Consider the following 12538-nt stretch of genomic DNA (forward strand, 5'->3'; position numbering starts at 1 on the left):
TGTTGAGAAGGATTGGGACAAAGCTTTTCATGTCGATATGATGATTTCGAAGGAAAAGTAAACAAAGACGTCTCATGGTAAACAAGAGATCGATCAAAGGTGGATCGTTGATTCAGGGTACGGACATCACGTTACTAGAGATGATTCTGTGTTCTCGTCGAGTTGAGTTCATAATGGGGGCGGTGACATTGTCACGATAGATAACTCAGTTCACAAAGTTAAAAAGGAATGATCGGTTGTCATTGAAAGTGACAAAGGAGAATCTATTACACTAAAGAATGTCTACCACATTCAAGGAATTTGGAAGAACCTTTTCTCGGTCACAAATGATGTAGACGCCAGAAAGCTTGTGTTGTTCGGTCCACACGATGTGAAGTTCTTAAAGAACGTAAAAGAAATCAAGGCGGATGTAGTTCACACCGGAACTCAGTTAATGATCTTTTCATCCTTTTAGCATCAAATTCGTACATAGAAAAGGTGAATGACAAAAGCACCTCCTTTTTATGGCATGCAAGGCTTTGGCATATCAATATGACTAAGCTTAGTGTTATGTCTCAAAAGAAATTTGTCGAAGGTCAACCTGAAGATCTGAGAATTGAGGAGGGCAGTGTGTGAAGGATGTCAATATGGGAAGGCTCATCGACTTCCATTCGACAACTCTATATCGAGAAGTAAGGGTCTTTGGATCGAGTTCATAGTAACTTGATGGGACCAACTCGAACTGCCTCATACTCGGGAAGTAAATATATGTTGCTGTTTGTAGATGATTTTCCCGGTTCACTTGGTGTACTTTGTGAAAGAGAAGTCCTAAGTGTTCTCTAAATTTCTCAAGTTCAAGGAGACGGTAGAAGGAGAACAAGAAAGGAAAATTCGAGTATTGTGGACTGACAATGGTAGAAAATTTTGGTCAAAAGAGTTTGAATTGTGGGCAAAATAACAAAAAAAGAGTGGGGTAGCCAAAAGGAAGATTCGACATCTTATAGAGATTGTAAGTCGTGGATGCATATGAAGAATATACCAAAGCAGTTATGGGCAAAAGGCATGAGTGTGCTGCCCATGTCATCAATCGAGTTCCGCTTAGCCCAAATGAGTTCAAATCTCCATTTGAGATGCTTTTTTGGTTTTAAACAAAGTGTTGAACATTTTCGAGTTTTTAGATCTACTTGTTATGTCCATATTCTAAACTCGAGAAGGAGTAAATTAGATACAAAAGTAGTCAAATGTGTGTTCATCGGCTATGACAATTTTGTGGGTACAAAGATTCAGAATCTAACTCAAGTCTATTTATAAAGAATCATCAAAGGCAGATGGTGGTGGTAGTTCTATATGTGGATGATATAATCTTGACGGGCAATAATTATGATGAGGTTGCTCAGCTACAAGATGAGCTCTTGCTTCTCTTTGAGATGAAGAAGCTTGGTGAACTTGGAACTTTCCTTGGTCTACAAATTGAAAATTTCGAGAAAGGTTTGTTTGTATCGCAGATCAACAACGCAAAAAGTTGATAGATAAATTTGGCATGACAGATGGAAAAAAGAGTTATACTCCTCTCGACGTAAATCCAAGACTTAGTCGAGATGAAGGAACATGTCTACCAGATCCCCGACCGTATCATGCTCTTGTGGGAAGTCTGATTTATCTGACTATAACAAGACATCACATTGCTTATGCAGTTGGAGTGGTGAGTCGATACATGCAGGAGCCAAGGAAACCACACCTCGAGGAAGTGAAAAAAATTCTGAAGTATATTAATACCTCACTAGATATTGGTCTACTCTACGAAAAAGGTGCAAAATTTGACTTGTAAGGATTTGCGGATGTTGACTTTGTTGGAGATCGAGATGATTGTAGGTCCATATTTGAGTTTGTTTTTCTTTGTGGAAATACTAGTATATCTTGGAGTAGCAAGAAACACGGATCGGTATCCTTGTCTACAATAGAAGCGGAATACAAAGCATCAACTCACGCAACACAGGAGTGCATATAGTTTCGTAGACTCTGGGAGGATTTTCATGTCAAGTTTGATCATCCAGTTCCTATCCATTGAGATAATTTGAGTGCTATTAAATTGACTTCAAATCCTGTATTTCATGCTAGGACAAAACCCATTGAGTTGGAGCATCACTTTATTTGTGAAAAAGTACTAGAGGGAATCATTGAGATGGTTGCAATAAGGAGTGAAGACAATGTTGCGGATATCTTCACAAAAACACTCCTAAAGGTCTTTTCGAAGATCTACGATCTAAGTTGGGACTAGTTAATCGGACATCACTTTAAGGGGGAGTGTTAAAAATTAAAGTAATAATAATAATTAAGGGGTCTTTTTGTTATTTAAGAGTCTCTTGTATTGTCCAAGCCTCTTGGTCTTATCTCTAGTAATTGAGACTCTTTGTGTCTCTTAGTTTAATGTCTAAGTTTTATTTTTAGTTTATATAAGTTTGTAAATAGTGTTTTAATTTCAACAAGTTCAATAGACAAAATTTCATTCTAATTTGTTTCATTTTCTAAAGTCTATATTCACTTTCTAATAAGTTTATTCACGGTTCGATCATCGAAGTACTATTTATGATTTCGTTACAAATCCAACAATGTCTTTGGGGATGGTGTGGTCATGTGATTTCAGTTTGTTCTAATGTAAATATATAATAAAAATAACCTGATTATGGACGAGGAGAAAACTATGCTTGCTGAATTTAAAGCGCTCAAGACTTGCGAGGAAAACTTTATTATACAGAAATCAAGGCTGAATTGGTTGTCATTAGGGGACAAAAATAAAGTATTTTTCTACCATAAATGTTCGGCCAAGAATAAGCGGAATCGAGTGGTTAGATTAGAAAAGGGCAATGGGGAAGTGACTATTGGGCAACATCAGATGCATGATGATGAGGCCATTGATTTTTACAGGAACTTATTGGAACTAGAAAGGACAATTCTAACAACATTGAGTATCTCAACCATATCAGGTTGAAGCAGGTTGAAATTCAGGAAAGTGAAAGACGAGTTGAAAGGGTGACTAAAGGTGAAATTAGGCAGTCAATTTTCCACATGAATGGGGATAAGATTCCTGGGCCAGATGGATTTAATGCAACTTTTTTTAAGAGTAACTAAAGCATTATTGGCAAAGATGTGATGAATGAGGTGCTGAAGTTTTTTCGGCACAAGAGAATGTTAAAGCAATAGAGTGTGACTATCCTTATTCTAATTCCTAAAAGATTTACTCCTAAAAGGATACATAATTTTCGTCATATCTCTTGCTATAATGTTATTTACAAAATCATTTCTAAAATCATTACTAATAGGTTTAAAAACGTTGTCTCTTCTATTATTAGTCATGGGAAGTCATCATTCATTCCTGGTCATTCTATTTCTCATAATATTCTCCTTATGCAAGGTATTTTAAAAGGATATGATAGGACGAGAATTACACCTAGAATTTCTATTAAGGTTGACATTAGCAAAGCATTTTATTCCATTCGATGGGATGCTATTCAAGTTTTTTTGATATTTTTGACTTTCCTAATGTTTTTGTGGAATGGATTATGCATTGTGTGATGTCCACCCATTTTATTGTAAGTGTGAATGGTGTTCATGAAATATTCTTCAAAGGTGAAAACGGCGTTAGACAAGGGGATCCCTTATCCTCATACATATTTGTCTTAATCATGGAAATCTTCAGTTGTATCTTTAAGGAGATACTGAAGAATGATTTATTTATTGTAGCGCATGCGGATGTGGACTCCATGAATATTGTTAAGGAATTTCTAAATCAATTCTCTAGTATCACTGACCTTTACATTAATGAGGATAAGAGCCTTGCTTTTTATGAAGGTGTCGATGAGGCGACTAAGGAATTTTTTTTTAACGTTATTGGAATCAAAGAATTTGAGCTTCCTATTAGGTATTTGGTAGTTCCGCTCTCGTCCAAATAACTCAGAATATCTCATTGTAGATTGCTTATAGAGAAGGTAAAAAAATTCAATGAATAGGTGGGCCTCGAAAAGCCTATCATACACAGGAAGAATTGAACTAGTCATAAAGGTTATTACGGGCATCATTGGTTTCTGGGCACAACAACTTGTTATTCCTAAGATGGTTATTAAAAATATCGATAGGATTATGAGATATTTTATATGGGGAACTCATGGAAGAGGAGGCAAGAAAGTGAAATGGGATGATGTTTGTAAACTCAAGAAAGAAGGGGGTCTTGGTATCAAAAGTTGAATGGAATGGAACAAAGTGTTAACCTATAAACACTTTTGGGCGATAGAAAAAAAATGAAGATTCACTTTGGGTCAAATGGGTGCATTCCAGATTTCTGAAATTGGAAAGAATCATATGGGCTTGCAAGTTGAAGGAGGACATGCCTTAGTCACTAAAGAAGATCGATACTGAAATTGAAACAAAGTGCAAAACTGTTATATCAAGTCAAATTCAATGATGGAAGAGGCACTCTATTCTGATATGGTCTGTGGTTCGAATGAGCCTCCCTCCTTATGAGTTATCAAGCCAAAAATCTTAGAATAAGAAGAGAGCAACAATTGGTTACTGTGCATGATGTTATGGAAGGTCAATGTAATGATATTCTAAGGTCAAATTCGGATGGTGCAAGAATCTTTCAGGCTGTCAACCGTATGAACTTCAAAGAAAGGGCCGATGTGCATGAATGGAAGGTTAAAATCAATAATAAATTTAATTTCAGTTTGGCATGACAGTGTATTCTCTCTCGAGGGAAAATTGTTGAGTGGTCTCATATCGTATGGTCTTCTAGAATCATACCTTGACATCAGATTACATGGTCTTCAAGAATCATACATTGACATCAGATTACACTTTGGTTGGTTTAAGAGGTATAGGATGATGACTAAAGATCGATTGAGCAGGTTCATGACTATCCCTAACACTGGTTGTGTCCTATGCATCAATTATGATGAGTCGATTTCTCAATTATTTGGTGAATGTAAGTACACTAAAGTTATTTGAGATAAGTTAGTCAACAATTTCAGCTTACAAAATCTCTTACTTGATTGGAGTGGTATTAGAAATTTAGTGCTTTCAAAGACTAAAGGAAACTCATTTAAGTCCAATTTATTCAAATGCTTTTATTGATGCCTTGTGTAACATGTTTGGATGGAGAGAAATCCTAGAATTTTCTCTAGAACAAGGAGAAATGAAGACTAAGTATGGAATGATATTGTTGTTGATGGTCTATCTTTGATTCACACATGGAGAAGAACTTCAAACATTATTAAGAATTGAGAGCTTTGTCAAAGATGGGGATTGTGTTTGATAAAGTCACAAAGGAAGCAATGTTTAAGGTGAGATAGAAATGGATGTTTGCTTGATGGTTGTTGTGTACTCATGATGTTTTCGTTTTTCTAAACAAAAGTTTTCTTGTATTTGTTTGTTCTATTTTTCTAAGTGTTGAACTTGTTATTTCCTTTGAATTCATATGTTTGTTTGCTTTCAAAATTAGGACAAGGGGATGTTTTGTCATAATTTTAAAACTATTTTATCTTTCTTTCCTTTTGAGATTTTAATTAAATGATAATAAGTCATTTAAAAAATACCTGATTATATATAAAACATTCTGTGATAGTTTAACACGTCAAAAAGATGTAAATGGATTAACATATATTTAAATTTTGTAAAAACATATGTAATATGATAAAGATAACCCTATAATGACGATAATTTTAAATCGTTGTTGATATTTTAAAGCATTTAAAAATATTTATTATTGGAGTCACAAATTTTAATTATTCTTGGTTATACATATACCTTTATAATGTGTATTAAAAACTATAGTTAATACTTACTTATCAATAATGATTTTTAAGAATTAATGATAGTAAATTTTAACTGTAGTTAATGCTAGAAAATATATGAATAAGTAATAGTTTAGTCTTGTGAATGGACACTCATATCTATTGATGTATTAAGAAATATAGGATTCTTTTAAAGATGATGTAGTGTCAATTAAATAAAAGCCACAAAATGACAAGGAAGTTACATTAGTTTAAAGGAAATCGGAGTAAAAACAAATTGAATGAAGGATAATATTGAAGAATGAGAGAACAAATGACAATTGTGAATTGCGAATTAAAGTGCAATGAAATCAGTGGTGGGAGTGACTTTCTTGTAAGCGATATTCCGATTTTGATAGATTAACCAATTCTTCTTGCCTGTGAGATTATGTCTTCACCTTCGGATGAGGGAGTTACCGTCGGTAATGATATTGTTCTAGACTGTATCCGCATTGATGCGTACATTTGAGAAGGCTCTAGCGTTCCTCTCCACTCAAATGTGATAAACAATATTGGCGAAGAAACTCTTAAAGGTATTGAAGCTGAAGTTGTTGCCATTGGACACCCATATATATGGACGTATCAAGAATTAGAGTTGGAAGTGTTTGGAAACAACTTTTGCAAAGAGCTTAAAGCAACGGGTAGATAAATGAGAATTTGACATTTTTATAAAATTATAGAAGCAAATATTAAAATAAATTAAGAAATTAAGAAATTATATTATATTTTTGTCGTAAAAAATAATAATTCGAAAGCGTTTAATTACCCGCATGGTTGGGGTAAATAATATTTTTGTTAGCTCCTTATAAAGTTGAAAGGGTTTGAATGAGATTGGTGATTTTTTTGTTTAGGTAATTATTATTGTACTAGCAGGGGTTATTTCATCAAATCAATTTATTTTTTATGAAAAGGAAATATTTGAACATTCGTGTTGTTTATAAATTCTTATTAATTTAAAAAAAAATATTTTATCATTATTATAGTTTTATTAAAAATATTTTTTGGAAATGGTAGAACTATTTCATATATATATATATATATATATATATATATATATATATATATATATATATATATATATATATATATATATATATATATATATATATAAAAGTTCATAACTTTATGATGAAAACTCCAACAAAATATTAAAATCTGAGTTGATTTTATGTTTTAAATATTTTTTACCAAAAATAAATATGATAAAAAAAAATCTAAAAAAAGCATCATGAACAAGGTTGTTATCACCATCATCTTTCATAGGAACTCACAATGCATGATTGAAATGTCAATAGTAAGAGATTACAAAAACTATAATATTAAAATTGAAAGTGTCAATAGTAAATAGGAAGGTTAAAATTGAAAGTGACCACAAGGTTAAGCACATAGCCTTGCAAGATCAAAATGGAAATGGCATGATCTCTTAAAAAGATCCTGAAGCTCAAAAATAGCGCGAACAAGTGATCAATATTTAAATTGAAAATGGCAATGGCACTATGTTCTGGCATGACCCTTATTTCAAAAACACACATCCTTTATAACAGTGTCTTCTCCATCACTCAAATCAGGCGAGAATATCAATTGGACACGATTCAGCAAGTCAAGAGCGGCGATTGCAACATCCTTCTGAGGACTATTCCAGAAGGTACGAGAATCATTGATGCACTTTCATCTTATCATCTGAATAACCATGAGGATTCTCGTGTTTGGAGTGTCGAGAACAATGGCAGGTTCAACTCGAGGTCTGCTTCGAATTGTGTTCGTGATCATGGGGATGTTGTCCCATGGTCCCACTTAGTGTGGTATACCAAAGTGCTCCCTAGACACCAATTCATTTTATGGTTGACCTTCCGTAAGAGACTCAATACCCGTGATCGGATCAAAAAGTACATGAGCATCCCGTATCCTAATTGCTTCATTTGTTTAGGAAATGAGGAGTCCATTGAACACTTCCTTGGGAACTGCCCTTCCGCCTCTTTGATTTGGCGCAGATACTCCGCATCAATGAGTCTCCTCAACTTCCCAAACGAATGAACCAACATTAAGTACCTCGTCATCACTAAGACCAAGGGCAACGACTTTAGCTCCAATACCTTCAAGTGTTTCTTCGCCAACATTGTTTATCATATTTGGATGGAGAGGAACGCTATAGCATTCTCAAGAGTCCGCAACAATGCAGATACAGTCTGGAACAATATCATTACCGACGGTAACTCCCTCATCTGAACGTGGAGGCGTATTCCCACAGGAGAGAAGAATTGGTTAATCTGTCAAAATTGGAATATTTTTTACAAGGAAGTCTCCATCACCACTGATTTTATTGTACTTTAATTCTTAATTCTCATTTGTCAATTGTAATCTCTCATTTTTCATTATTGTCCTTTATTCAGTTTGTTTTTACTCCGATTTTCTTTGAACTCATGTAACTCTTTTCCCTTTTGTGAGTTTTTATTTAATTAACGCAACGTCGTCTTTCAAAAAAAAATATAAAAATGAAAGTGATATTACTTTGTTAATTTGGTATAAGATTGTTTTATATATCTGATTTAAATTAATTATAACAATTTTTAAAATGTAAAATTAATTTTTATTGTTCCATGTTAACGGAAGTAAAATATACATTGAGAAATCAAACCAGCCATTACAAAACCAAAATCATAGAAAAGGAAAGAGTCCCAAAAATCTAAACAACTCAAAGGTAAAGTTCAAGATACATGTCATTTATGATCGGGCCTTGCACCCTTCACTTGTCATATATAGATAAAGTTATTGTGGTTTTGCTTTAACGATCCTTTCTTCTTCATGGACCATTTTAAAAAACATTAGTATGGTTTGTATGGGTGTCTTTTGAGCTTGGAATTTAATAAATAACTCCTCTCATGGCAAAGGAAAAGACCTAAAAACATTGGAAGCTAATTTGCTCCTCTATGTAAGGTATTGATGATCAAGAAATGATCATATATATGAATGGGTGAGTCGGTTGGCAATGTCGGTGGGATTACATTGTTGTTTTCTTGACCGTTACTCTATTGAGATTGGGGGAATACAAAGTGTGGGCCTTTATAGCAAGAAGAATGTCTAGATGCATGATCTTATTTTATGATTTTTTTCTTATCAATAATAGAGGGGGTTTAATTATTGATTTAGCATTGCAATGCATTAGTCCTTTCACATGGAAGAGTCACAACAATTATTAGATTATTAGAGTTAGGTTTCTTTGGTTGAGTTTTAAAAAAATATTCGAGAATAATCAAACATTATTTTATTCGCCCTTCATCAATCACATCACTCAATTTATTAACAAGTATATTAAAATACATTCTATTTCTTAAAAAAAATAACTCACATTCTCAAAATTACTAACCAATCAACATTTTTAAAATAACTCAAGGTTTATTTTAAAAAACCACCATCGAACAAACTCTAAATGTCATGGACAGATTCCACATCAATACGTACCTACCAAATGAGATAAATTCTTTCACATGTTGCCTAGAAGGTTTTGTGTAGGACACTAGTACTCTCTAATCTCACTTGAAATCAATAATTAGATAAAAGTCTACTCCTTTTAGCTCATCAATATCAATGAAAGACAAGTTATTTTGGCCTTTTATATATCCTCTCATGATGAAAAATATAAACTTCTTCCAATAGTTTTAAGAATAATATTGAATTTTAGCTATAATTTGTTTCTTCTCGAGAAAATGTTTGGACATTTATATTGAAAGTTATGATGAATGTAACAAAGTATTGTTGATCACACATTTCTAGGACATTGCAAAAAAAAAAAAAAAGTCACATGAATCTACTTCAACTTTTTTTTTTTTTTTTTTTTTTATGTTTTTCACAAGAATTATTACCATCACTGCACTTATATTATTTTTATTGGTTGTTTTTATCACGGATGTTAAGCATTAATCTAATATTATTAGGTGTTATAAAATTTACAACTTGCTCAAATATAAAACTTTTATTAATCTAATTTTAATCTCATTTAACTTTGTAACTTGCAATTATCAATCATAATAATAACTCCGTCATTTAAATTTACCGGCGGTTATAAAAAAAGTACTGCTGAAATCTTCTTACCGACCCTTATTAAGCGTCGGGAAAAGATCTGTTGGCTTTAGAATAAAGGAAAGAGAAAATGCATGTTTGCCGACGGTTTTGTAGTGGCGCGTATGCAATTCTTAATAAATCTGAACAGATTTATTCTTACGATATTCCACAATTATTTTTATTCTTTTTGGGTTCCAAAGAATACATATATATACAACACTATTCAAAGAATACAAACACCACAATTCTAGACTGTCTTTTCATAAAATCAATAGTTAAATAATCAATTTTCCTAGAAATTCATATCATTTAACTTATGAATTTTGATACATAATTCTTTGAGATTATATGGAGATAAATTCTGTATCGAGATTTGAATCTATTAAACTATATTTTCTGTTTTATATTGACTAATGATTAGGCATGCCATCGGGTACTCGTCGGGACGGGACGAGACTCCCGCCCTGCCTCAATCAATTCCGGTCCTGATAAAAAACTGTTAATTTATAAAAGACATGGGTCATTTTAAAAATTTGGTAGAGATTTACAAATTTATTTTTTATGAACAAACTGGTACTTTAAATAATCGGTTCCTTGTAATTAATTGGCTCTGAATCAGGGTACGGTTGGGTACCCGTCGATTCAAAACCAATAATTTTGGGTCACTTAGATACTCAAGGCATGGTCGATCGGTCCGATTCAGGTCTCCCGATAATCTATTGAAAAAAGGTTGAAGGACAAGTTATAGAAAGAGTTGTCACACATTATGAATCAGAAAAGAAATTCTAAGAACTCAAATAAACATTAAACTACAAAAGGGAGAACAATTATCCGCAAGCCTATGTCGACACAAATATTTATACCCCTTATTGAAGCATCCCTAGTCTTACATCTTCCTCCCATCTTCTTCCTATCATACAGTTAACAAATAAACTGTAAGCCTTTCTGATTTATAACAAATAAACTGTTAAATTATTTTAAAAAGTATCTACATTTTTATTTTATAAATAATTGATATAAACGCTTACTGCTGAGCCGGTTTAAAATAGGTGAGTCAGCTTAAATTTGGCACAAATTCCCTTTCCAATTCCATGGATAGAGGACAAACAATAAAATGACCCACCTATTCACATGTCAAATGTCACATGTGTACCATCAAAATCAAACATTAATCCAAATCCAACCCATACACACTAGGCCTGCTCCAATAACTTTGTCCCATCTTTTGTTCCTAATTCCTACACTTCGTTTTAAAATTAAATTGGTTCATTATAAATCACAACACCACTTACCAATAGTAATTCAATCAATAAAATGTTATATCTAATATATGCTTTCATACATTTTCATGTACGATTTCTACCCTTTAATTTAAATATAAGTCATAAACGTAATAATCATGCTAACCTCTTCGAAGAATAAATCCAAGTCAATCGGAGATATTTCATTGGATAAATCGGTGGAGGTGGTCGGACAACTCATTGATCTTCTTGAGGACTATTATGTCAGTTAAATTTGTTCTTTTGTTTATTTTTTCTTTGTCCATTGATTAACTTTTTTGGGTTGTGTTTTTTTTTCTAAAGATTTTTTTTCAACTTTTTGTATTGTTTCTTTCGTTGAGTTTAAATGATTCTCATTTATATCATTTTGCATTAATTATTTAAAAATAAATAAATTCAGATCACATAAAAATAATAACTTAAACTTAGTTAGTTGTCATGAGTTAATTAAATAAAAATATAAATATCAATCTCACCATCTCCTCCAATCAGTAAAACTATGGAATGCTCAATTATCAAAACCACTGTTTTTGTAACTACACTTCTGTACTTGAAAAGGAAGTATTTAAATTTTTTATGTCAATTCTAGTATTTAAATAAAAACAGTCTTAAATGGAGGTGGGAATGCAAAGAGTTATTATCTTTTACTTAAAGAAGAATAGGGGTTGCTTGTGAGTGGGGAAATTTGATGAAATGACCCTGTGAAATGACCAGCATCCAATAAAATTTGCAGAAATGACCACTTCCCCTGTGTTATGACGAAAATACCCCATTGTGTCAAGCGACGTTGCGTCGCGTGACGCGACGGAACTCTAATTCGTTGGAGTCTCATGATGGCGGTCGCGTCTCGCGACGGCACGCTCGTCACGCGACGACACACTCGACGAATACAGAATTCTAATTCGTTGGAGTCTCACGATGGCGGTCGCGTCTCGCGACGGCACACTAGACGAATTCGGGTTCCGTCACGTCACGAAGGGTATTTTTGTCAGAAGGGTCATTTTTATAAAGTTTATGAGGCGTTGATTATTTCTCCAAATAAAGACATTATTAGGGTCATTTCATTCGATTTCCATGTGAGAGAGAGAGTTTAGTTATCAATACGAGGTAATATTAACTTTCAATTTTTTTCTAAAGTAAAATCACGTTATTATATTTTTATTTGTATTATTTTTCATATTTGTTTTTGTTATTTCTATTACTAGTGCTAATTTACCTTTCAGATAATAGCCATGTTGAAGAAGGAGATGTCCAAGACATTTGACATGAAAGACATGGGTCAAGCATGTCAGATATTGGGAATGCAAATTATTTGTGACAGAAAGGCTAAGAGATTTTGGTTGTCACAAGAGAAGTACATTGAAAGGGTGCTTCAAAGATTCAACATGCAAGGAG

The sequence above is a fragment of the Impatiens glandulifera genome, chromosome 7, assembly GCF_907164915.1.
Source record: "Impatiens glandulifera chromosome 7, dImpGla2.1, whole genome shotgun sequence".
Classification (NCBI taxonomy): domain Eukaryota; kingdom Viridiplantae; phylum Streptophyta; class Magnoliopsida; order Ericales; family Balsaminaceae; genus Impatiens; species Impatiens glandulifera.